General features: G+C 45.0%; 1 protein-coding gene across 2 annotated transcripts in view; it reads left to right on the top strand.

The window, feature by feature from the left end:
- The first annotated feature begins 6,136 nt into the window (after nucleotides 1-6,136).
- Nucleotides 6,137-22,470, top strand: part of sgcg (sarcoglycan, gamma) — a 38,237-nt gene continuing 21,903 nt past the window's right edge. For both annotated transcript variants that reach the window (XM_037677460.1, XM_037677459.1), the window contains exon 1: nucleotides 6,137-6,301. The gene's annotated coding sequence lies outside the window, so the exon portion shown is untranslated. The remainder of the gene's footprint in view (nucleotides 6,302-22,470) is intronic.

Genomic DNA, 22,470 nt, shown 5'->3' with positions numbered 1-22,470 from the left:
AAAACAGCGGGAGTTGTCAGCCGATGCGCAGCCCGGACCGACCTGGAGGGGCTGTTATTGAAAACCTGCGGCCATTAGTGCGCGCCAACTCCACCGCTGCTGGCTCCACTTCAGACAATATCCGGATGTGTTTGGTCAACGCAAGATCTGTTACCAACAAAACTTTTATCCTCAGGGATTACTTTCAAGAGCACGATCTGGACTTTTTCTGCATCACAGAGACTTGGATGTCTCCGGGTGAGTCCAGCGCCTTGACAGAATTACTGCCACCGAACTGTCTGTATTTTAATGCCCGGCGGCCTTCAGGCCGGCGCGGTGGTGGATTATTAACAATATTCAAATCAACTTTTGACTGTAAACAACTGCCCATCCCAGTTTCCCGCGCCAGCTTTGAGCTGAGCGTCTTTGAACTCGGACATTCACCTCCGACGTTATTTGCACTCGTCTACCGCCCACCTTGGTCTAAGGATTTCATAAATGAGTTTTCTGACTTCTTGGCTGAAATCACACCAAAATATGAGCATGTTTTCATTATTGGGGACTTTAATTTGCACGTGTGCTGTCCTGAGAATCCCTTGGTTAAGGACTTTTTAGATTCATTGGACTCATTTAATCTAACTCAGCATGTAAACGGTCCCACCCAAGAGTGTGGACATACACTGGACCTTGTTTTAACTCATGATATGACTGTTAATAATCTTGTTATTGGTGATAATGTTTTTTCAGACCACATGCCAGTCCGGTTTGAGTTCACCCTCCCCCACCTAACTCCTAAGTCAAGCATTCCTGCATGTAGGACTCGGACCATTAACCACTTCACTGCCACACGTTTCACAGATGTTTATAACTCTGAAATGATAATTCATCCCCCAGTGTTTCTCACCACCACTGAGGAGCTGACATCCCAGTTCAACTCTGTCTGCTTAAAGACTCTGGATAATGTTGCTCCTGTTAAAACCAAAAAATCAAAACTCAGAGCAGAACCTTGGCTGAGTGACGTCACCAAGGCCGTTAGGCAGCAATGTAGGAGGGCGGAGCGAAAGTGGAGGAAAGACATGCTGCAGGTCTCTTTCCAGATACTTAAAGAGAGTTGGCGCTGTTATCAGAAAACAGTAAAAGCTGCTAAATCAAAATTCTTCTCTGATATATTTGCCTCAAACTCTCACAACCCACGTGTCCTCTTCTCCACCCTAAACTCTGTTCTCCACCTCACTGAACCATCACCTCTGGAAGCCTCGACTGAGCTGTGCAACAACTTCCTACATTTCTTTGTGGAAAAAATTGCGACCACCAGGGCTCTCATTTCCCCTCCAACTCATGACCCATCCATCCCACCTCAATCTGTAGCTCCTTTTGACCATTTTGAACCCACCACTCTATCTTCTCTAGAGCAGGTCATGTGCAACTTGAAACCTTCTGGCTCCACCTTTGATGTGGTTCCCCCTCGACTACTAAAGGAGGTTTTTCCTACTCTAGGTCCGTCCATTCTTGCCATAGTAAACAGTAGTTTATCCACTGGCGTGGTGCCAAAATCTTTTAAACATGCTGCCGTCCAGCCTCTCCTGAAAAAAACAAACCTTGACCCCTCAGTCGTTTCCAACTACCGGCCAGTCTCCAAACTCCCATTTGTTTCTAAAGTACTGGAGAAAATAGTTGAGTCCCAGTTGAAGTGCTTCCTGGAGGATCACGCCATCTTAGAGCTTTTCCAATCTGGCTTTAAACCTCTCCACAGCACTGAAACTGCCCTGCTGAAGGTCTTTAACGACATCTTCAGATTCACAGATACCAGTGATTCTGTGCTGTTTGTCCTATTGGACCTCACAGCCGCCTTTGACACCATCGACCATGAGATCCTCATTGCTAGGTTGGAGCAGTGGGTGGGCATCACAGGATCAGCCCTCACTTGGTTCAGATCTTACCTCACTGACAGATCCTTTTGTGTCTCCATCAAGGATTTTAGTTCCGCAGAGGCAGAGCTTAAATGGGGGGTTCCGCAGGGGTCCATACTGGGTCCCCTCCTATTCTCTTTATACCTGTTGCCGCTTGGTGCTATTTTCCGGAAACACAACATGCCCTTCCACTTCTATGCCGATGACTGTCAAATTTACTTCCCCCTAAGACACAATGGTACATGCTCTATTCAACCGCTGCTCAACTGCCTGGCTGACATCAGGGACTGGATGGCTTTAAATTTCTTAAGTTTCAATGAAAAGAAGTCTGAAGTCATGTTGTTCCCTCCCAACGACACGATCACAAACCACTGCATCGACCTTTCCGCTCTAACCCTGTCAGAAAAACAAAGAGTCACTAATCTGGGCGTGATAATGGACCCTTCCCTGAAACTTAACAGTCACGTAAACATGATCGTTAAATCCTGTTTCTTCCAATTGAGGCGGCTGTCTAAACTGAAGCCCATATTGTCCAAAAATAACATGGAGACAGTAATACATGCATTCATTACATGTAGGCTTGATTACTGCAATTTGCTCCTGTTTGGTATCAGTCAGACCTCCATTGCACGACTACAACTGGTCCAGAATGCAGCAGCCCGATTTTTAACCAGTACAGGCAAAAGACAGCACATTACACCAGTTTTGGCCTCACTGCACTGGTTACCGGTTCACTTTCGAATCCAGTTCAAAATATTCATGTATGTCTACAAATCACTGAACAGTGTCGCCCCCCCCCATCTCTCTGATCTGCTACAACCGTATGTCCCACCACGCCCCCTGAGGTCAGCGGACCAGTTGCTCCTCACAGTTCCAGGAACTCGTCTTAAGCGCAGAGGTGACAGGGCCTTCTCTGTAGCAGGACCAAGACTCTGGAATGAGTTACCTCTGCTTGTCAGACAGGCCCCCTCCCTCTCGGTTTTCAAGTCCCGTTTAAAAACTCACTACTATTCAATAGCTCTCAACACAAGATGATCTGTGTTTTGATCCTGTATGCTCCACACTGGTTTGTCGTCATTATCTGCATCGTTTTTTTTTTTTTATGTCTATATTCTGATTTACCTCATTTTGTATTTTGCTTTGTGTGTTACCTGTTGTTTTGTCTGTACAGCACTTTGGTTGGCCTTGTTGCTGTTTTAAGTGTTTTATAAATAAAGTGGTATGGTATTTTAATTGGCTTGTGAAAAATTCCTTAATTTCTCACCATTTCAGTCTTGGTGTCAACGGAGAAGTAGGAAGAGATCGCTTGCCTCTTGGATAAAAAACAAAAGAAAAGGCCATTAAACCAGACCAGGGATGCAGAAGGGGAATTTAACACATTGGTATTGCATACAAAACAGTTCGCCACCAGGCAGTTTAATATGAGGCACAGAGTACGAGTAAGCGGTTGTAAAAATTGAGCTTTGCACAGACATGCCCTGCGGGCGTCCGCTTTGACTCTTATCCGGTACGCGTGGATCTCCGTGGACTGAAGTACGCCTGAGTATACTGGAAAGTCATTTTACTTTCACTTTCTTAACGTTTAATAGTCTTGACCGACTTCTTGCTCAAGAGATTATTTCAGATGGCTAAAATAACCTCCCCCACCCCCAGGGTACCTTTGGTAACTTTGACAAATAAAGAGCAAATGTTTCCAAATCCACAAGACGTTGTCCATGATAAGAGGATTGAACACAGTTAAGGACTTGCTGGTAAATTAATTTGTTCCCATGTTCTGGAAGGGGAACAGATAATTTCAGCCATTGATTAATCCCTGTCTTATGGGGTAACAAAACATTAGAGTGTGAGCTTCAGGCTGAAATATTGTGTTCCCCTTTGCTGTTTCTAAAAGCATTTTTACTCCTTTGGTGAGTTTGAACCGACAAGGCGTAAATTCCACAATTTTGCCCACTGAAGTGTTGAAATAATTCAGAAAACAGTTTTATAGAACGGTCAAGTAGTTAAATGTATTTTCTTTTGTCATTGTTAGTGTTTTACTTGTCTTGATGATTGAGGTGTAGCCTCACCTGCCTCCCTTGACTGCACGTCACTGATAAACTGCCCTGCTGAAGGTCTTTAATTACATTTTCTTAACCACTGATACCGATGATTCTGTGCTGCTTGTCCTGTTGGACCTCACAGCCGCCTTTGACACCATCGACCATGAGATCCTCATTGCTAGGTTGGAGCAGTGGGTGGGCATCACAGGGTCAGCCCTCAATTGCTTCAGATCTTACCTCGATGACAGATCCTTTTGTGTCTCCATCAAGGATTTTAGTTCTGCAGAGGCAGAGCTTAAATGGGGGGTTCTGCAGAGGGTTCCGCAGGGGGTTACGCCGACGACTGTCAAATTTACTTCCCCCTAAGACACAATGGCACATGCTCTATTCAACCTCTGCTCGACTGCCTGGCTGACATCAGGAACTGGATGGCTTTAAACTTGTTAAGTTTCAATGAAAAGAAGTCTGAAGTCATGTTGTTCCCTCCCAATTACACATTCACAAACCATTGTATCGACTTCTCCGCTCTAAACCTGTCAGAAAAACAAAGAGTCACTAATCTGGGCGTGATAATGGACCCTTCCCTGAAACTTAACAGTCACGTAAACATGATTGTTAAATCATGTTTCTTCCAACTGAGGCGACTGTCTAAACTGAAGCCCATATTATCCAAAAATAACCTGGAGACAGTAATACATGCATTCATTACATCTAGGCTTGATTACTGCAATTCACTCCTGTTTGGTATCAGTCAGACCTCCATTGCACGACTACAACTGGTCCAGAATGCAGCAGCCCGATTTTTAACCAGTACAAGCAAAAGAGAGCACATTACACCAGTTTTGGCCTCACTGCACTGGTTACCGGTTCACTTTCGAATCCAGTTCAAAATACTGAGGTATGTCTACAAATCACTGAACAGTTTCGCCCCCCCATCGCTCTGATCTGCTACAACCATATGTCCCACCACGTTCCCTGAGGTCAGCGGACTAGTTGCTCCTCACAGTTCCAGGAACTCGTCTTAAGCGCAGAGGTGACAGGGCCTTCTCTGTAGCAGGACCAAGACTTTGGAACGAGTTACCTCTGCTTGTCAGACAGGCCCCCTCCCTCTCGGTTTTCAAGTCCCGTTTAAAAACTCACTACTATTCAATAGCTTTCAACACCAGATGATCTGTGTTTTGAACATGTATGCTCCACACTGGTTAGTCGTCATTATCTGCATTGTATTTATGTCTTTATTTCTGATTTACCTCATTTTGTATTTTGCTTTGTGTGTTACCTGTTGTTCTGTCTGTACAGCACTTTGGTTGGCCTTGTCGCTGTTTTAAGTGCTTTATAAATAAAATGGTATGGTATGATATAAAACCGTAGCAACAAAAACACAAAAACCTGAATCAAAAACCACAGAGTAATCGAAATCCTACCTTTGGTCAAATCTTTGCTAGAAAGACGAGTGTACTCCTGTGGCCAATATGACCATAATTTGCGCCCATACATCTTTTACTGCATTTACAATCCAAATCTGTGTGCACAAACTCCACAGAGTTCTTCGATTGTGTTTATTCCTCCTCAGGCAGTGACGTCTGCTGCACCTCCTCAGTGCGTAAAGCTATCATTTAGTTTCAGGGCAACCTGTCACCAAAAATAATTGTCAATTAGGACCTAATTTAGTTCTCGTCATACTTGACTTGTGCCAACTGGTATTAAATCCGAGCACATCGGTTTAACAAGAGAACAAGAAAAACAGAATGTGTACAAGTAATTCATGACTTGATGGTAAATACCAGCTTTAGGATGGATATGTTTGAGTTCATGATTCAGATCTATTTGAATTAAATAAAAATATGTCCCTGTAGTTACAGGGGAGGAAAATGCAGCTCAGTGGTCTCTAGATTTCCATTTCAGTAAGAAAACGTCTTTGTACGTCTCATTTGCATAGCTCTACAGGTCCACGCCTCCAGCTACCTGTCACCCAGCAGAGTTTATCTGAAAGCCCACCTTCACGTGGAGCCTCTTAGCTCTGACTCAAGCTCAGGGTTGAGCAGTAAAAGTGGCTGTCAAAAGAAAAGAAGAAAAAAAAAACAGCTGCCCATTTTGTTCTAGTGCAAAATGCTTGACTGAACCTCCAATTCCTCTCTCTCTTTCTCTCTCACTGATGATGATATTTAAATATCTGTAGGACAGAGGCAGAGTGGACATGCTGAGGAGTGGGTGGTGCGCCGTCTCGTGGAGAGCAGTCAGGAGGTTTTCCAGCTCTGGGATTTATGGCTCGCAGCTGTTGAGTGGCTGACAGACGTGTGAGGAGCTCGAGCCTCTTCAAGCTGCTGCAGATCTGCTCGGCCCACACTGAAAAAGGACTGCCGTGCCTCAACGGTGAGTTTTCATCCCACAGATATTCCTAATAACGTGCGTCTCCCACAGCCTCCTCTGAAGGGGGTCTTTAAGGCTTTTATAGTGACAACCTTTAACCCAACAAACAAGTTTGAGTTTATTTGAGCTCTTGTTCACCTTTTATGTTTTGCATTTTTATTAGTTTTATCTTGTGCTGGGATTGCTTTCCGTTCCTCTCAGAGGTTGCCTGGGGTTTGGAAAGTATGCTCCTAGTCAGCCAGCTGTGAGCACTTTCACCATACATGGCCAGCAGTACTAAAATAGAAAAATAGCAATAAAAAAAACAGCACACAAATGTCTTACTTTCTTTTTCTGAGCAGCAGTTTGGGATCTTGTTGTTCATTAGTTAGATCTAGATACAGCCTGTTGTGTTTGCTGCTATTTTTAAATGTGGTGCTCAACGCTTGAGTTCTGTTTTTAGAAGTTCAGTCAGAGACGTATGAGTGGCGTGGAGACATGAAGATGGACAGTTACACACACACACACACAGTAAACATTGCAGACAGCTTCCCCGAGTATTTCTCTGCAATCACCTTTCACCTAAATGAAGGATGAAAACTCCAGATTGTTCAAAGTCTGGTCCTAACTCTCATCCAGGGATCAGAGACGGGGACATGGAGGACATCCTGGTGGACAGGGCAAGTTTGTTGAAATTGTAGTTTAGTAAAGCTCAAAGCCCAAAAGTTCTTGAAAGAATGTGTATTATCACGCCAGAGTTTCAAACTGAAATAATCAACATCTTATGCCGAGAAATAACAATTGTAGCCATTTTGGTCAAACTTAGAAAATTGGTGTTTGTGAAATCTCAAAACTTATGACAAGAAAGTCACGCTCACAGTATGTTGTGACTAGCTCTCAGCTCCTACCACATCAAGATTATTCTCAGTATGTGTTAAACTGAGTTAGAGCCATGTTTGTGTTGGCTTATGTTAGTAAAATCCATCCAGTAGTATGAGATATTTTGCTAACAGACAAACACTTGACCCCATGCACACACTGACACAGGAAAATATATCCTGTGCTTTTGCCTTTTAGTACTGAGCGATAAAGACCAGAGGACGTTAACAAAACCAGATGCATGCTAAAAACAAACCTGCTACGAAGGATTTCCACTTCTTTGTTAACTAACATGATACTTGTGCAGTGCTGCAGTTCTGGGAGTGTTTATTTGCGTTGCTATGAACGGAGCGGTTTGTGGCTTAAAGACGAGTGGAAAGAATGAAACAGGAGCTGATGGGGGGACCTCCCTTTCTTTTTTTTCTCCAGAGAGCTCCTAATATGTTCATTTAAAGTAATTAGACTTACTATACCATACCATGCCAGCTTTATTTATAGAGTGCACAGGACCAAAGTGCTGTACACATAATGCAACAATCATACAGTCAATAATAAAAAATGATTAAAAGTCAACATTTCACATGGTGTCAAAGGTCAGGGAGAAGAGATGGGTTTTAAGAAGGGATTTCAAAACAGACAGGGACGAGTCTGATGTTGAAGGGAAGGTCGTTCCACAGTTTAAGAGCTGCCACAGCAACAACACGGTCTCTTCTGAGCTTACACTTTGTCTTCAGCACACGCAGGAGCAGCTGATCACATGACCTGAGGGATCAACAGGGTGCGTACGGACGTAGCAACTCGGACAGATAGGGCGGGGCAAGTCCATTTAGAGTTTTAAAAGCAAATACAATAATTTTAAAATGAATCCTAGAATGTGCAGGGAGGCTGAAACGGGAAATGTGGTCAAACGTTCGTGTGCCAGTTGAAAGCTGTGCAGCAGCGTTCTGTACCCTCTGAAGCTGAGAGATGAATCATTGATTCCTGTAAAGAGTGTGTTACAGTGATCCAGACGAGTGGTCACAAACACGTGGATTACTGTTTCGAAACTCCGCTCAGAAAGAATTGGCTTTACTTTAGCCAGCTGCCTCAATTTAAAAAAAAAACAACAACAACAACTATATTTAACAACTGCTCTGATATGATTTTCTAACTTTAGTCCAGCATCGACTTTGACCCCTAGGTTTGTAGTAGTTGTCCTGATGTACTGGGCCAAGGAACCAACATCTACACTGGGAGTCTCTGTGGAGCTTCCAGAGACCATCACCTCAGTCTTTCCTTGTTAAACTTTAAAAAGTTCACAGCCATCCAGGTTTTTACGTACGTGCTCCAGACATGAAAACAGAGGGCCCAGGGAGTTACCGGTACATGGTTACAGCAAATTCATGACCAACATAATGAACAAAGCACGAGCTCTTTCTCTCACTTGTGTTGATCAGTGGTTGTTAATAGATGTGGTGTTGGGATACTGGAATCATAAAAAAAAGATGCCTGCGGACCTCAATAGAGGACTTTATAAACGTTTCAGCATACGGTGCTTTCTGCCAAAACGCAGCAAGAATGTAAAGTGATGAATAATCGAAGACATCCATAGAAAGTTGCTGAAGAAGCTGAGAGCTATTAAATTTAGATAAAGCACAACACTAACTAAAAAAAGCAAAATGCTAGATAAAAGTCTAAAGTAGCAACATTAGCAAAAAAGTTAAATGCAGCTAAATGTAGCTGAACTTGCCTAAATCTAGGAAAATGCTAAGTAAAAGCAGCAAATCGTTAACTAAAGGTTGTTTAAAGAGGCAAGGTGCTATTTAAGGCAACTGTAGGAAAATACTAGCTAAAGTCGTAAAGCAACAAAATACTAGCCAAAAGGTCAAAAGGCAAAATGATAACAAGGAACACAACGATAGCTAAAAGAGAAAAGGAGCAACACCATTTCTATAAGTAGCAAAACCCTAAAAATGTTAGCTAAAAGTAGCGGAACATTAATTAAAAGTGTCAAAGTGCAGTCTTAAAGCTACCTAAAGAAACAAAAGACTAGTTAACACCTCAAAGTAACAAAATGCTAAAAGATAAGCGCAAAATACTGACTTCAGAACAAATCTCTGAGGAAAAGTAGCAAAAATGAAATTTAAAAGTAACTAGTCTAAAAGGTTTTTCTGCTTAAAAACAGGTGTGCATGAAGTACATGATGCCATGGCCTGAAGCCGTTTATGGACATGCCTCAGCAGAAGTATTTGAACAGCTGAACTTTAGGCTTGCAAGCATTTGAAACCTATATGTCTTCACACAGAAGTTGCACAAGAAACAGTCATAGCCATCATCTTCTGAACATCATGAACAATTAGAAGTAGCTGCAGTTGAATGAAGTACGGTATGCAAAAGTAAAAATGGCAGAAGAAAAAAAAAACATTAACGAAGGTAATATTATTATAATTTTCAAGAAAATGTAAAGTAAAGTGCTATGTGTTGTCATCATTGTTTGTTCCCAGACAATGATGAAATTAGTTCTCTGCATTTAACCCATCGCGCCTGAGATGCACCCAGGTGGAGCAGTGGGCAGCTATGTAAGCACCCGGGGAGCAATTAAGGATTAAGTGTCTTGCTCAGAGACGCCACGACATGTGGGAATGGCTGGGGATCGAGCCCGGGGCTTTCGGTACCCGAGTCGGCTTCCCTAACCTCTACCTCATCTCTGAACAGTTGAAATTTAATTGTGAAAGTATTTCACTTCATTATGTCTGTGATCATTATTCCTGAAGTGTGCGTATTAAACCAAACTGTGTTGTGAATGCAGAGATGATGACCCTGTTCATTTAGGAAGTTTTTTGAGGTGGCATTTTGAAGTCATGTTGGCTAATTTGTAGGCCACAGCTTATCCACGGACCCATGCATTCACTACAATAGCTTGAAAACACGCTTGTTTCTTGCCCCTGAGGCTTGCTGCTTGTGTGTTTGTGATCAGGATAATTAGGTCACAAGCAGCAACATTCAAACCATGAATCAGGAGGCCTGCTAACCATATGATCTAGCATGGAGGGAAATAAACAAGTTAGTAGAGCTGCTGCCTCTCAGCAAGCTGGTTGCCCTGGTTCAAATCGCAGCTGGGGGACCTTTCTGGGTGGAGTTTGCATGTTTTCTCCATGCATGGGTTTTCTCCAGGTACTCCAGTTTCCTCCCACAGACCAAAAACATGCATGTTAGGCTGACTGGTAACTCTGAATTTTCTCTAGGTGTGAGTGAGAGAGTGAATGGTTGTTGGTCTATTTGTCTCTGTCTTTGTGATGGACTTGAGACCTGTCCAGGGTGTCCCCCACCTCTCGGACAGTGATTGCTAGACATGGGCACCAGTGACCCCCGTGGCCCAAAAAGGAAGAAGAGGGTAAAAGATAATAGATGGATGGGTGGATGAAGAAACTAAACTTTTATATTTTCCTTTCAGTTTAAAATGACATAATTAAAGTCTCATTTAAAACTTATTATGTTAAAAACTACAGTTATTGAATGAGAAGTATTCAAACAGCTGAAATGTGGGCCTAAAAGCTTTTGAAACCAAAGTGCCTCTACACAGAAGTGGCACAAGAAACAGGAGTCTCAGCATCATCTCTGATGGGTGTGGACAATTAGACAGTTTTAAATGGCTGTAATAAGATGAAGTGGTCTGTGTAGTTCAAAAATTGTGGAAGACAAAATACTAATATGATTAAAAATGTTAATATTTTAAGATGTAGAATTACTTTCAAGTACAGCTTTTCTCTAATGTTTGGTCAATGTTTAACCTGACTCAGATGGGATTTGAAGTGAGGTGGTCTGATACGTAAGTGAGAACTGGTCATGGTTGGGGGTTTTTATCTGTGAGAGCTGAGCATCCCTGTTAATCCACTTGCTGCATAATCAAAACCATGACTGAGGAGACCAGAGAAAGATGAGAACTAATATGCAAACGGGTGAACCTCAGTATGTATATACAAATATACTATCTATGTTAAAATGATATGAGTAACATGAATACTGTTGTCGATGGACCATTGTGAACTTATTTATAATTATTAAAGTCTGCTGCTCTTTAAGCTGCAGTAGTATGGGCGCAGTGATATTATCATATCAAAGCTGCTGACACATCTCCATTATATCTCTATGTAGGAATTAGCTTAATTAAAGCTTAATATTTCAAAAAACATACATAGTGCAAGTGTTAAGTTCAGGTTTATTGGCATATGCAAACAACAATGCAATGAAATGCTCAGGACGAGAAGAACCGTCTTGCCATTACAACAAGAAGAAGAAATACTGAAGCATGCAAGAAAAATACAAAAACAAGGTGGAAAACGTGAAAAAGAAATAAATCTACAGCAGCATGGTACTGTTAGCAGCCCGGTCCCGTTAGCAGCATGATGATAATGATGACTGCGGCAACAGACGATGACTGCTCTCCAGAACCGGGTCCGATAGACACAAAACATCCAAGGTTTCTCCGCAGAACCGAACTGTTCCGTAGAGTTCGGTCCGTGCAGGCAGATGGAGGATCATGGAGTCGACCACCATGACAGGCTGGAGCCTGAGGATGGAAGAGGGCCGGCAACAGGGCCACGATGGCAGGATGACTACAAGTCATAGCCAGCATCACACGAATGTGCTTTAATTACAACTTACAATGGCTTTAAGACAAAGTACGCAGTTTTGTGGCTAAATTATTATTGTTATTAATAATAATAATGATGCTGATAATAATAAGAAAAGACAGAATGACAGTGTGAATTTCATGCACACTAATGAGGGGAGAAATAAGCAAGAAAAATGAACATTTTCACAAAACATATTTCTTATCTTGCTCTCTTTTCCCCATATGCCAATTTCAGTCATTTTCCTTCTTATTTACAGGCAATATTATTTGTTTGGTTGTGAAAAATTAGCTTTTTTCTCCCCACTGTTCGGCTTGTAAGCCATGTGGCACGTTCTGTGGGAAGGAAGATTTGGTAATTGAAGCACCTTCAGCCCTTTATGCGCAGTGTTTGTTCTGCAAGAGCAGAAAGAAAAGAAAGAAACCATTTCCTCATGACCCTCAGAGAGCTAGGAGAGCTATCAGCAGCGAGCTCATTTGCTTTCATCCATCACCTCTCTGCAAGTGGGTGGCAATGACGCTTACCTTCAGTATTTGCAGAAACTTGTTTCTGATTATTCAGAGTTTGCATCTGTGTGATGTTTGTCGACTACTGCCTTTAAAATCATTGGCCCATGGGAGCCACGGAGAGACAAAGAGCTCAAAGACATCTGCTAGTGTCGAGGAAGAATTATGTTTTGGTTTGAGAAGTGTCTCCTTCAACATGATAGAGAACAGCTTTTTACTGAGTCAGTAACACCCAACATCTGTCCTGTATGTAAATCTGTCAGCTTCACAAACCCCCTGCTGAGACAAAAGAGGTAAATCTTTCTTTATGGGTGATAAAAATTTGTAAAAGTAGTATTTCTAAAACAAATCTAACTAGGGCCTAGCATTCCTTGAGTTCTATATCACCCTCTTTCTTTCATGCCAGAATTTTAAACTAGACTTATGAGAAATGATAGTTTTACTTGTTTTAGTTGATCCTTAAACTTAACTTTGTACAATCTCAATGCAATACAATTTGCCACACTGAATGTGTTGTGAATGACTCTTAGCTACTACCACATTAAATAATAACTCAATATCTGCAACACTGACTGCATTATTGTCACTTTTGTGTTGGATAATGATGATTACCTGTAGCAGCTATCTTTAATTGGATTAACTCCAAAGGTTAATTTGGTACAGATGTGCAGTGATTATTTTCTGAAAGTTTCATTAAAACTCATTCAGTGTATCTTGAGATATTTTCCTAACAGACGAGGGATGAGTTACAACAATAAGTCCATCAATCCATTATCTTTACCCACCCTGGACAGGTCTCCAGTCCATCACAGGGACAAATAGAGACAACTGAGACAAACAACAATTCATTCTCTCACTCTCCACTCCAGATTTCTTCATGCAATACCACACCTCCTTCCTCAGTATCTTGTCATATGTTATTTTCTAAATCCACAAAGACATACTGGAGTTCTTTCTGACCCTCTCTGTACTTCTCCATCAGCATTCTCAATGCAAAGACGACATCTGTGGTGCTTTTCTTGGTATGAAACCATACTGTTGCTCACAGATAGTCAACTCTCGTCTAAGTCTTGCTTCCACAACTCTCCCAGATCTTCATCGTGTGACTCAACTTCATTCCCTGTAGTTGCTACAACTCTGTACTTAAAAATGTTGTTCTTAAAAATGAGCACCAGCACACTCTTCTCCATTCCTCAGGCATTTTCTCACCCTCAAATATGCCATTGAGTATTTGAGTCTAAAACCTCACTGCCATCTCTCCAAGACTCCAAGGGGAGTGGTGGTGCAGAGGTTAGAGAAGGTGGGCCTGTGATCAGAAGATCGCCGGTTCAAGCCCCGGTACCGACAACATCAAAAATGTGGGTGGGGTAGGTGAAGCACCCTCATTCGTCCCACTCTGGGCCCTTGAGCAAGGCCCTTAACCCCCACCATCTGCTCCTCCAGGTGTCCTAAATAGCAGCTCTCTGCTCCACACAGAGGGCTGTGGTAGCTCGGTGGTCTGTGGTTGCGTCAGGATCCGGCGTAAAAATAACTGCCATGTCTTCGAGCGACTTAGTTCGCTGTGGCGACCCCTAACGCAGGGAGCAGCCAAAAGAAGAAACATATATATATATATATATAATCATTGAGTATTTGAGTCAAAAACCTCACTGCCATCTCTCCAAGCCATTTCCAAACCTCCGCTGGTATGTCATCAGGTCCTACTGCCTTCTCATTCTTTTTTTTTTTTTTTTTTTAAGACCTTTTCAAACTTCACCCTCACTAATCTTTCCCACCTCCTGGCCCACAGTTCTATTTCATATAGGCTTCGCCCTTTAAGGCTGTCGCTGATGGGTTTATCCCGTTATGCAGAGCATAAGCACTGAAAAAATTTAGTCCACGCCCACCTGCTGTGTGGGCCCCACCCGGTCCGTATAAATTACGTTAAGAGCGGGAAATCAGCTCCCATTTTTTCTTCAGCGAGCTAATATAGCACTGTCAGAAGAACAAAGAGGATAAATTGTGTAAATGACCAACCTTTGTGAAGGATGCTTGGCCCGGCAGTCGACCTCCGGTCGTCCGGTGAGTTCTCCTCCCCGAGGAGAAGATGACGAGCAGTCTTATTCCAAGGTAAGCGTCGGGGAACATTTCCCAGTGACAGGTCACTACACGCTGGACAACACCATTTTGTATTTTTTCCTCTTATCGCCGACCCTCGGGGCGAACCGGATGGTTCCTCCGGGGCAAGGCGTGCTCAGCTGCAGCCCCCGCTGCTCATTCCCTCCTGGGGAGCGTAGTGTAGGTGGAGGGGGGCTGAGTGAATGCTCACCCCATCCCACCTCGTTTCGCATCGGCGATCACACCGCTCCCGGCCGACAGCGCCCTCTCGGTTGCCCGGCGGAACCCAGGAGGAGGCTGACATGAAGGGACCCCTTTTTTCTACGTCCCTCGCCTTTTCCCGCCAGTTCGGATGATCGGCGGGAAGGTTGTTTTTCACCGGGCTCCACTGTGGCTCACCGTCTTGATCCATACGGCCTCGCGTTCCAACAGGACGTTCGACGGGCAAGGCCGCAGACGGTTCTTTCCTGGTAGATTGGAGGAGTTGGTCCCCAGTCCGCTCCCATCACCAGAGTTGAGGGATTCACCGAGCGGGGCTATTCCTCGGTAACCCCCCCTGGAGCCAAGCCTCACGGAAGCTTCCGGTGCGAAGCTGCCCAGGTCGGAGCAGCGTCCCGTCCCTCCGGAGGAACACGAACCAGACGGCGACCACGCTCTCCAATCGAGCCCACCGATGTATTTTCAGGCAGCCGCAGTTAGCAAACAACGTGCGCTGCTAGCATATAGCATGTCCAAGGGACTGAAGGCCGCAGACCTGCCTTGGAGACAAAGAACTCCCTCTGTAAGGCAGCTGACGCCAGCTCAACATATGTGCCTCTCCCACGGTTTGCCTGTCGAGGACTGCAGCGCGGATGACGATGATCCAACGACCCACCTGGCTTCGTTACTCCCCTAGCTGCCGGAGAAACTGCACAAGACCTGATGAAGCCCATCGCGGACGCGTTGTTCAGAGCAGTTTCAAACCATGCTGGCGAATTGAAACAGTCGGAGGAGGTGCCAGAGGCTGTGCGCCACCTCATCAAGCCGCGCGGCCCACCCCGTCCCGCTGGAGGGACCGTCGCGAGCAAGCTTCGACTTTTCCACGGCCGCGGCTCTCGCTGAGTTCCACCACCAGCCCCGCCCGTCAGAATCCAGCCCTCTTCACTCCGGCAACCTGCAGCTCAGCGTTTTCCCCAGAGTTCGCCTGCAAGACAGCGCTCTGGGCAAACAATCGCAGAGCTCATGAGAGAGAAGTTTCTCAAAATGACGGTCTCCGGAGGGTGTGTGTAAAAGTGACACGAAAGTTGAAATAAATCATCATTAATGATCAAAGTGTCTGTTTTTTAGCCAGTCTGTAAGCCCGGATGAGCTCACAGCGGCCGCACACATTAAGAGCCGGTGTCCTTAATAAGGTTTTTTAAACTCACCGCCACTCCAAGACATTACTAGTCGCTTACAGGGCACGATGGTAAGTGAAAATAACTCGTTATAATCCCGAGCTGCACGATTTTCACTCAAGCGATGTCAACTCGCACTCGTGGGATGAAACAGCCCCACACACGAGCCGGTGTCCTTAAATAAGGTTTTTAAACTCACCGTCGCTCTAAGACATGACGAGTCGATCACAGAACAGCCTCCACACATGAGCCGGTGTCCTTAATTAAAGGTTTTTAAACTCACCGTCGCTCTAGACATGACGAGTCGATCACGGCACAACGGTAAGCGAAAATAACTCGTTATCAACTAGAACTGCACGATCCTCACTCAAGAGGTGTCAACTCGCACTCGTGGGATGGAACAGCCTCCACATGAGCCGGTGTCCTTAAATAAGGTTTTTAACTCACCGCCGCTCTAGACATGACGAGTCGATCACTAAAATGAACAGCCTCCATCCAACGGCGCTGCGTTGATGCTGGCGCACACACACAGCTGCCGGCGCTAACCAGCTCACATCGGTATAAATGTGGTCCGCAGGCTGGTTCGGGTGGAGGTCCTTCTCTCTCACAAGAAACGACACCCGTCTCAACGAATCAAACGCGGGCAGCCGTCACCCACCGCGTCTCAGCTTTCGGCAGCTCACCGCAGCTTAAACGTGAAGCAGCTGAAAGAACCCGGTAATGAGTCCCGCCTCCCTCCAGCGCGCGCCCCTCCACAGCGCGTGCCCCTCCAGCGAGAGCGGCGCGCGTCCCTCCAGAGAAAAACGTGTGCTCCCGCGGGGCTAGCAGCCTTCACTCCAACAGCACGGCGTAAATGAAGTCACGCCCTCCGCCTTTTCAACGTTCGCACAGCGACGTCAAACGCGCAGCCCCACCGCGTCATTAGCTGTCATACGCTTCGCCTCAGCTCAAGTCTCGCCCGGGATCACACAGAAAACATTCCCGCGACGCATGACGGTGGTTGAGGGGCGGACTGCTGACAGCCGTACAAAACATGACACATCACTTAACGCACGTTCACCCTACGAACGTTACGTAGAGTGGCTAAAACATGCTCGCCGTTTTTCAGATGGATGGACAAGGTTTTATGCAAATGGTACAAGTTACAGTTTGCAACCCGAACCCCTCCATTCAGAGGAGTTATAAAAACGGTCCCGTCATCATCAGACTAAATCTCATCCCTAAATGCAGAAACCCAAGTGTTTCTGATAAAAGTAATCTACAGAGTCCCCCAACGGAGAGAAAACACAGGGTTTTTACTCACGGATCGGAGGGGTAAGACCGTTTTTGGATCTGTTGTATAACATCCAGAGAACGCATACCGATCATCCTAACACAGAGACGAGAGTTTTTGTTTTACCTGGATGATCTGCTGCTCCTGTCACTTCAGACAGGAGGCGCTGATGCAGGATCAGGTGTTGACATCACACCTGTTAAATCTGGGCTTCGCCATAAATTGGAAGGAAGCTCGATTTTCCCGGCCCAGACATTTGTTTTCTGGGAGTGGAATTAAATTCAACCACCATGAAAGCTCGTTTATCACAACTAGATTCGACACTTTTTTAAAGTCAACTCAGCCACGTAAGACCTGGCAAGTGATAACAGCTGTCTCCGTCATGAAGCTGTTGGAAATGATGTCACTCACACAGTGGTTCCGCTGGTTTGTTTCACATGAGACGCCTCCAGAGGTGGTTCTGCACGTCTGCATGTGGATCCAGTAAAACAACGACGGATGATCATTGTCCCTTCCTCTGTGAGAGCAGACCTCCGACTCTGGGGAAACACCTTGTTTTCTGTCAGAGGGAGTCCCCCTCAGCAGACCCACATCACGGGTCAGTCTTCACGGACACATTGCTGTCAGGCTGGGGGGGGGGGGGGGACATGCCTATCTCAAGCAGTAGGGGCGCTGTGGCCCCACTACACATCAGCCCACATCATTGTTTTGGAGTGTCGCACAGCACTGAATATGATTCAACACTTTGCTCCCGTGCTACAGAATCAACACGTGTTGATTCACACAGACAACATGATGACTGCTGCGTACATAACCATCAAAGGGTGTGTGTTCAGCCCAGATGTTACACATTGCGCGAAAGCTACTGTGTTGGGCTCATCAAAACCTGCTCTCTATTAGAGCGGTTTTACATATCCGGTGTTCTGAACAGAGGGGCAGATGTGATGTCCAGGGGCGGCCCACGTCATGTGGACCGGACCCTCCATCCAGATCTGATGTTTTCAGACGTAGCAGAAGTTGGCAAAGCAGCTGTGGACCTGTTTGCGACGCGAGAAGAACGCTCAGTGTCAACTATGGTTTTCCCTGAGCCCGCGAGACGATCCATCGCTGGGGGGGGACGCATTTGCTCACAGCCCGTGGCCCAAAACGCTTTTGTACACGTTTTTTCCCCCACCTCCTCTGTTTTTTACGGTTCCTGAACCGAGTTCAGGAGGAGGGATTGACAGCTCTCCTGGTGGCTCCCGGCGTGTGAACGCACCATGGTTCCCAGGCCTGCAACGTCTGTTGTCGGGTCGCCGTGGAACTGCCGTGGAGGGAGGATGCTCTCCTTCAGGCAGGAGGAGCGACCAAGAGTTACCCAGAAATAGGTCAGCACCTGTGGGTCTGACCGCTGAGCGGTCCCACTTAGAGGATGGGTCTCCCTCAGGATTCTAAGGCGGAGATAGTGTGCACAATTCAAGATTCACGTGCTGCATCTACCACAGTTCTGTACACATCAAAGGGGACGGCTTTTCAGCGCTGGTGTACAGAGAAGGTTTAGAGGCCACCTCATGCCTTTTAGGCGGCGTGTTGTTTTTCTACAACAGCTGATGGATAGGGAGTTGGCATTCAGTACGCTTTAACGTACGTTGCAGTCATCTATTCCTGCCACAAAGGTTTCGGAGACAGAACAGCTTTTAATCACCCGCTGATGAAGCGTTTTTCTAAAAGATGTTCAGAGACACAGGCCTGCTTCACGTCCACTTGCTCCACAGTGGGATTTAACACTGGTCCTGCGAGCCCTGATCAAAGCTCCAATTGAGCCTCTGGATCAGGTTTTCACTTAAAATTCTTGTCTCTTTAAACAGCCCTGCTGCTGGTTTTAACACCCGCTAAGAGGGCAAGTAATTATCTGCCCTCTCTGTTGCTTCGTCATGACTTAGAATTTAGGCTGACGGGCAGCTCAGCTGATTTAAGACCAACCCAGCTTTTATGCCTAAAACATCACGAGCTCTTTTAAATCAAGAGTGATATCGTTGGAGGGGTCTCTTTCCCCCCCACAGATCAGAAGAGGAAGCATCTTTTCATCTTCTCTGCCCGGTGCGGGCGTTGACGTGTTACATAACGCGCACAGCTGCAATGCGTTTCAAACTCAACAATTGTTTGTGCATTATAGAGATGCTTCTGCAGGTCGCCGTTATCCATCCAGCGCTTGTCACACTGGCTGTGTGAGGCCTTTTCTGAAGCCTACAGAGCATCAGATTTAGGGCCTCCTGTCAACCTCTAAGCACACTCGACCAGGGGTATCGCATCTTGGACTGCTCTGCATAATGGTATGTCAATGCAGGACATTTGCACTGCGGCTGCATGGTCAACACCCTGCTCATTTATTCGCTTTTACCTACGTGATGTAACGGCTCGTTCCATGACACATTCTGTCCTTAGTGCTCTAACAGAATGAATATTGTTGTTCTCATGGAACTCTGTTTAAGCTCACTTCTGTCTGCATGCATTACAGTGTGAGATGTTGTTATCAGTCACAAGTCGTGTCTGTGATTTTGGTTCTATTGTCACTAATCAGTTCATGACTATTGTTACCAATCAGTTCATTTGATCAATAATCAATTCATGGATATTAATTTGTTTATACTGTTCAGCCATGAACCAGTTGGTTCATGCACCCCCCCCCCCCTCTTTTCAACATTTTTCCGTTGAAAGTTTTCCGGGGCGTTCATGCTTTGTCAGAACGCATAGTTACACAACATGCGTCTGTGCATGGCACATAATTACGCGATGCGTAGTTATGCACACGGGGAGCTGAGTGACAAGACGTTTTTTTTGGGCAAGCTTCCGCTTCTTACTGTGTTCGAATGGACCCAGTGAGGCGAGGACCACATCCGCTTCGCCCTTAACCCATCAGCGACAGCCTTAAAGGGCGAAGCCTATATGAAATAGAACGTTGGTTACGTACTGTAACCCCAGATTCTATGAATATAGGCGTAGCCCTTTAAGCGTCGGGCCTCACTGGCTCCTAAATGGCTGAAGAAAAAAGCTATTTTGGGAGCCGATTTCCCGCTCTTAACGTAATTTATACGGACCGGGTGGGGCCCACACAGCAGGTGGGCGTGGACTAAATTTTTTCAGTGCTTATGCTCTGCATAACGGGATAAACCCATCAGCGACAGCCTTAAAGGGCTACGCCTATATTCATAGAATCTGGGGTTACAGTACGTAACCAACGTTTCTATGACCTCTACTCTTTCATTATCTTCATTCATTAGCTCCTCAAAGTACTCTTTCCATCTTCCCATCACACTCTCCTCACTTGTTAGAACATTACCATTCCTATCTTTAATAAGCCTAACCTGCAGCACATCCTTTCCAGCTTGATCCCTCTTTCTCACCAATCGATACAAGTTATTCTTGCCCTCTTTAGTGTCCAGCCTCCCATACAAATCACCATACACCTTTTGATTTGCCATAGCTACCTCTCTCTTGCTCTATGTGCATCTCCTTATATTCCTGTCTCCTCTCGTCAGTCCTCTCACTGTCATATTTCTTCTTGGCTAACCTCTTTCTTTGAATAGCTTCCTGCATGCCATTATTCCACCACCAGGTTTCCTTATCATCTTTTCTCTGTCCAAATGACACACCAAGTACCTTCCTACCTGTCTCTTTAATTACTGTTGCTGTAGTAGTCCAGTCATCTGGAAACTTTTTCTCACCACACAGAGCCTTTAACAGCTCCTCTCTGAATTTCTCACAACATTCTTCCTTCTTCAGCTTCCACCATTTGGTCTTCTTGTCTGATTTTAATCCTTTTCTCTTCTTCACAACAACAGTCATTCTACACACATTCCAACACTGTCTGGCCACGCTTTCCCCTGCCACAACCTTACAGTCCCCAATCTCCTTCAGGTTTCCTCTTATACACAGAATGTAGTCGACCCGCGTACTCCTTCCTCCACTCTTATAGATCACTCTATGTTCCTCCCTCATTTGGAAATAAGTGTTGACTACAGCCATTTCCATTCTCTTGCTGAATTCCACCACCATCTGTCCTTCTTGGTTTCTTTCCTTGACACCAAACCTACCCATCACTTCCTCATCTCCTCTGTTTCCTTCACCAACATGTCCATTCAGGTCTGCTCCGATCACCACTCTCTCCTCCCTGGGAATACTTTCTATCACTTCATCCACATCCTTCCAAAATGTCTTTCTCCTTCACATCACTTCCAACCTGTGGAGCATAACCACTGACAATGTTTAGCATTGGACCGTCTACTTGTACCTTCAAGTACATCACCCTATCTGAAACTCTTTTCACCTCTGCTACATTCTTTGCCAACTCCTCCTCCAGGACCACCCCGACTCCATTTCTCTTTCTATCCTCACCATAGTAAAACAGATTGAACCCTGCTCCAATGCTGAAAGCCTTGCTGCCCTTCCACTTGGTCTCTTGGACACATAAAACATTTACCTTCCTTCTTTGCATCATGTCAGCCAGTTCTCTGCCTTTGCCTGTCATTGTCCCAACATTTAGAGTTGCAACCCTCAGTCCTAAATTTTTGACTTACCTCTTCTCCCTCTGTCTCCTGACACGTTTCCCTCCTCATGATCTTCAACTAACAGTAGGACAGTTTCTGCTGGCACCCTATTTGTCAACAGCGCTGGTGGCGGTTGTTGTTAACCCGAGCCTCGTCTGATCTGGTATGGTGTTACTTTCTTGGTCTCCACTACTATCACACAATTTTCAAGTCAGTATCTGTGTGTATGTATGAGTTATGGTCGTTTTGTGCATGCTTTAATATCAGTTGGCAAAAGTTATTCAGTTGTAGCTGCACAGCCAATGATTACTTTTTTCAAGTTTCATCAAAGATTTTCAGGGGTTTTCTTGAGATAGTTTGCTAAAGGACGGAAAAGTGAACATAAACACACAGACATAGACAGGGGCAACAATAACGCCCGCATTTCGCCTGCAGGTAACAATTCAAACAAAGGTTCTAAGATGGCTGTTTTGTTTTCTTCTTCTTTTTTCTTTATTATTCCAAATCTGACAACTATTTTCTTCAGGCCTTTCCTTATTGGTGGCAGCAGTGTCTTGCAGCTTGTTTTTTATTATTTATACAGATGTGAAAACAGAAAGTGACTGCTCTTTCCTCTGCAAGGCTTCTTGGCTGTTCTGTGCTCGGACACACACTCGCTTTGTCATTGTGGAATCTTTCCCTGAGGTTCTGTGTTGTCACCATATCAGTTGATGGTAATGTGCTGACCCGGGGCTCTCTTGCACTTTCTGCAGCCAGCCTGCCCTCCTGTGGAATGAACACAGAGAATCACGTTGTTTTAACATCTGCTATGAACCTCTTCGTCCTTCAAAACATGCTGACATGTCATCAGTACATCAGAAAATACTTCCTGTGCTTTATCTATCTATCTATCTATCTATCTATCTATCTATCTATCTATCTAT

Source organism: Nematolebias whitei, chromosome 6 (assembly GCF_014905685.2).
Source record: "Nematolebias whitei isolate Nwh7 chromosome 6, NemWhi1, whole genome shotgun sequence".
In the NCBI taxonomy this organism is placed as follows: domain Eukaryota; kingdom Metazoa; phylum Chordata; class Actinopteri; order Cyprinodontiformes; family Rivulidae; genus Nematolebias; species Nematolebias whitei.
The sequence above is the reverse complement of the archived record's forward strand: the minus strand, read 5'-3'. Positions and strand labels throughout refer to the sequence as shown.